Below are 5,250 nucleotides of genomic sequence, written 5' to 3'. Positions count from 1 at the left end.
CCTGTGGTGCCAGAGGTCATTCATTCAGCAAACGAACGCGATAATTAGCACAGACGTCCTAATCCGCCCACTTCACATGACCGCCATGAATATGAATGGGTCTTAAAGGGATATGGCGCCGACATTAGTATGGAAATGTATGCATCTAGGTGCTCCGTCAATCTGCTCTATAGGGGGAACATGTAATGTGATTCCAACGTGTATTGTTTTTCAGCAGACGCACACATGATTACATAACGTGTGCCGCGGAGGAGGGGCGTAACAGAAGCTGTGCACGACTTGCTGGGTATCAGATGTTTCTACGACTCCAATCGCACAAGAAATGAATTTCCCAAACTTTGCAGGTATGTGCCTTTCAAAGCAGCGACAGTCTGGCATTCAAAAAAAGAGAAAGATCGTCATTCATTTAACTGGAACCAGTCCATTAACGCAGCGGGGTTGCCAGCGCTCCGTTAAAAAAGTTGAACCGTGCGAAGGTTTTGCTGCAACGCAATGTCATCTGGCAACGCACTGCATTGACCAATGAAATACCTGCAAGCGCACATTCCTGGTGGATTACTTTGTGATGGTTTTTAACATCGGGGCTGTTTTCGGTTTGAATGCTCACAAAATGTGACGTACAGGTGTCCTCCAGGGTCACGTTGCCAGCAACTCATATATTCGTAGTCCTGCTTTTGTTGACTAAAAGTCTGGGTATTTTTGTCTAGTTAAGTGAAATTATATTGTACCTGTCAGTCAGTCTAGTTTTGCCAAAATATCACCTTTTTTTGTATATATTATATTTTAACTTCATCTTAAGTAAGTAAGTCCTGACAGTGTTCATTGTGTGTAGTCCTGACAGTGTTCATTGTGTGTAGTCCTGACAGTGTTCATTGTGTGTAGTCCTGACATGCTGTGCATGAAACTGCTGCATTGGGGGAAACAAACTGTGTATATTGTCGCCTACTCATTTCAGCCTTGTCTTTTTTTAGTCACCAACATTGTGTGTTGGTGCAGGCATAGTTAGTCTTTAAAGACATCCACGTAAATATTTAATCATGGTTGCCGTTGCAGACACGATTTTGCAGATTTGATGGGTATTGCAGATAAAAATGCTGGGCTTTGCAAAAAACAATCTAAATCAATCCTGAAGGTGACGCGTTCTGGTGGAAACACCGACGGAGCCGCGCAGGTTGAGCGGCCGGGCTTGTTGCGGGGCAGATCAGGGGGGTTGCCTGGCACGGCCTGTTTTGCACTGAGGTTTGTATGCACGCAACCTGTGATCTGAAGCCAGCAACCAACTATCCAACCAGCCACCTCCACCTCCCTCTCCCTCTGTAAACAGCAGTAATCTGCAGTCCAGCTGCAGCTCAGGGACAGTGGTGGGAGTCAGGGGCACCGGGCGGCCGAGGAGCCTCCGCGCCGCCGCCCAGGGGGAGATGGGAGAAAGTCGAATGTGGCTGATAATTAAAACAGCTTCATAACCCGCCTGCACTTATGATTGTGATCCACATGTTTGGCCCTCTTCGTTGTTTTTCATCTTGTCCTTTTTAAATTTCACAGCAGGCCGTGTCAATGCTGGCTTCACCGGAGCCTCCAGTGCCATCATTGTTCGACGGAACAATAGACGTCCGTACACATCAGGGTGCTTCTCCACGTACGATACATTAACAGCATTCCACTTGTGCTTGCCCCCTTTTGCTATCCAAGAAAGACCCGAGAGCACTGACTAGACTGCGCCATAAAGATCTGAGGCGAAGGGGAGGACCACCTACGTAGCGAGGCCCGATGGAGGGCCCATTTAGTGGTCGTTTCCTACCGCCTCCCCGCCCGCCCCACAGTTAGTGGGCATTACGGGCTTTTACCGTCCGGCCACATGAGCCCTGGCTGACGTCAGTGGAAACGAGGTAAAAGACAACTCTGAATCTATTGATCCAAGCGGTTTGACGGGAGAGGGAGATTTTGTGATAACGCTCCTTCCCGGAGAAGGACTTTGCTGTGTGTATGTGGGCCAGCGATGAATGCTTGGACACCTGCTGGTTTACAAGTGGATTAGAAGAAGAAGAAAAAACACCATCAAACACCATCAAACACCGGCGCTATTACAAACGGCTGTAGGTGATGTAATATTATGTTTTGGGGTTTTGTTTCCTGTCGCCAAACGTAGATTAATCACAATCTTCTTTGTTCATTTTTAACAACAAAGTGTAGTATTCGTTGAGGTGCAAGAAGATCCCAGTTTCCCAACCAGCTGTGGCCTCAGTAAACCAGAATGCAATGCAGATGTTGCTTTGAGTGAGAATCACAGCTTTCACCTGCGAAAACAATCTCCTCACACGGTCACACTATGAGTTTGGGGATTTTAGCAACCTGAGCAATTGCTCACAAATGAAAGCCGCACCTCTCAATATATTTAGAAAAGAAATGCCAGTCATAGTGACGGACCCACAGGGAATTATCACACAATCAGTTCCCGTCGGCTGTACGGAACATTTTAACGTCTCTCAGCTTGTTGTTTTACGGCCCGCAACTTAAGTGTTTTGTTTCAGTCTCTTCTCTGTAATCGACCCTGTTCCGAGCCAAAGCAGCAACTGTTCACAACGTGCTACCTGCCTGGTACCAAACAGCAGATGGACTCAATTAGACTATTGCTGGTGAATATAGTGGAGCATTTAGCAGCTTAAGAGCAACATATTTTCCTCAGGAGTTGGTCGAGACCAAACATAGAGCAAAAAACCAAGTGAACAAAGACTTAGCTTGACCAGGTGGCCAGAAACACGGCACCAAATGAATGCAGTTTGCTAACACGTTCGCCATTACAACTTAGCGATAATATGTCAGTGTTGTTGGAGTTTAGTTGGTTCCACAGTGGCCAAGAAATTCATTTATTTATTTATTTTTTGATTGGCTGATGAGTGGCAGCTCGCGGCAGACCTCCAGGGGATTCGGGGAGACGGGGTTGATTCCTCCGTGGTGAGGGCGGCGCCACCAGGTCACGTCTGCGCGCTGCGCCACATTAAATAGCCAAGTTTTTTTTCAGCGTGAGAAATACGATGTGTGGCGAGAGGGCGTGACTTAAGACCGAAATGCGTGACAGTCACGCTCCAAGCGTGACACTCGAGAGCCCTGCAAACTGAAAGCACACTGGAAGATACACATAGAGTAGTTAACTCATGGCTGAGTAGATACTATCAAAGTAACTCTAATAAGCTCATCTGATTCAGCTTTTTCCAGATGAAGAAAACACAAGTTTATTCCTGGAAAATAGGAAAATGCTCTTAAAATCGGCATGGAAATCCTGCAACACTGCTTTAAAACAATAATAAAAAACAAACTATTGAAGTAATTGTAGCGACTCATTAAATTAAATTATTGAATGTTTTTTTTTTAAATATGCTCAGTTAGCAAACAAGCTCACACACTCAGTGGAGTCGGTCTCTGTGGCCGGACGTCAATGCCACTTCTGGATTTCCAGTCGTATCTGCAGCGTCCTCGCTCGCCCTGGACAGCGTCTCCGCTGAGAGACACGCCCGACCCCGTGTCCGCGGGACCCCTGCCAGTGGCGACCCGCATTCCAAGAGATAACGGCATGGGAAAACCGACTGATAGCACTCCAAAACAAACCCGATAACACACTATGAATACAAGACTTCCAAGACGGCTTGATTCCATCAATAAGCAGATTTTTTTTGCCTTTGAGCGCTCCTCTGACAGCCGAGCTGAAGGAGTACAGTGACAAAAGGCTTCCATCATAATTACAGCGTGAGTCTTTGAGTTTACTCCCACATGCCGATTTGTTTGGAGAGCGAAGAGGCTCCGTGTGTCATGCCGGTTTAATAGGCTACCATGGAGGTCGGAGGAGGAGGGAGCGTGTTGTTTTGGGCTCATGCAGCTTCCTTCTCATACACTTTCACATAGAACTCACAAACAGACCGACTTCAGGGGTTCAAGCTGAGTGCCAAGTCCAAGCCGGCCACCGTACGCCACAGCGAGCGCCCTCGTGACGCCGATACAAAGCATTTCCGTAAACAAGGCAACGGAAGGGCTGCTCCTTATTTAGGGGGGGAAATTGGATCAGCTGAGATCTACAGCGCCGCTAAGTTATGAAACGAAGGGAGTTTGTTGTCCCGGAGGGGGAGAGGAAATTATACTAATAAATTGCTCTGGGACAAACAGTTTGGAGGGATGTGTCTCAAACACTGCGGCTCGCGCACGCTGGAGTAAACTGTAAAGTGCGTCTCAGGGTAGCAATCTGAAGTGGGATGTTTGGTCTAGCCCAAAAGTGAGCCCACGCGGCTCTGCGCCTCTGTCCGTCTAACGAGCAGCCAGGGAGTCTATCGCGTGAATGGGGCTCTGTTGTGTCTCTGTGGGGGTTGAATGAAGGTCAGATAGTAGTGAAGGTAGAGGTCAAGGGTTAATCTCAGAGGTCAGGGCGGTCACTGTCATGGGTCAGGGCTCGGAGGCTCTCCAGGCCTCGTACGGCGGTGGTGGGGACGGGCGCCCTGAGGGATCAGAGCCACCGGTTCGCAGGCTTGCGCAACAGCACACTTTACACTAATCCGGGCATCTAATCAGAACAAACAAACAAACAGGTCCTCAGGAGAGAAATCCGCCTTTCGTACATTTTGTGTCCTACATGGAAATCGAGATGAGATTTCTGGGGGAATTTCTCCCAGCGCAGATAAGAGAAACACATCAAGTGACTCAGGTTTCAGACCTCAGTGGGAAGCAGACTAAACCTTCAAGTGAAACCTCTCATCACCGACCGTCTACTGGAAGACGGCATGCAGCTAAATGCAGAGAGTGATGGAAAAGGTATGATTAAGTTGTGATTACACAGAGCAGGTATGGCAAGCACTCCCCCCCCCCACACACACACACACACACACACACACCTCGACTGGTCCTGGCTCTACAGATTGCTCACACATGCTCCTGGCTCCTGGCTGCCTGCCACCCGCCTCCCGCTCTAACTCTCTTCCCCCGGCACAGGAAGCCCAGCAGGCAGGCGAGCGGAGCGGCGTGCTAAGGGTCTGGTGAGAAAGCCAGAGCACGGATCAGCGGGCCCAGTCTGGACTGAACCCGCAAAGTTCACAGTGGGTAACGCTGGACTCCAAAAACAACAAGGAAAGGCCCGCTCCTCATCGCTCAGGGCAGAATACTTCTCAGACTTCAGTGACGGGTCACGGGACTAGATGGTCGCCACATGGCGAGATGAATGGTTACGGTTCAGTGAGCGTGGCTGGCCCGAAGTCTACATTTCTGATTTTG

The sequence above is a fragment of the Clinocottus analis genome, unplaced genomic scaffold (assembly GCF_023055335.1).
Source record: "Clinocottus analis isolate CAN_PGR_092001 unplaced genomic scaffold, fCliAna1.0.p SCAF_18, whole genome shotgun sequence".
Lineage (NCBI taxonomy): Eukaryota > Metazoa > Chordata > Actinopteri > Perciformes > Cottidae > Clinocottus > Clinocottus analis.
This window is presented reverse-complemented; position numbering follows the sequence as displayed.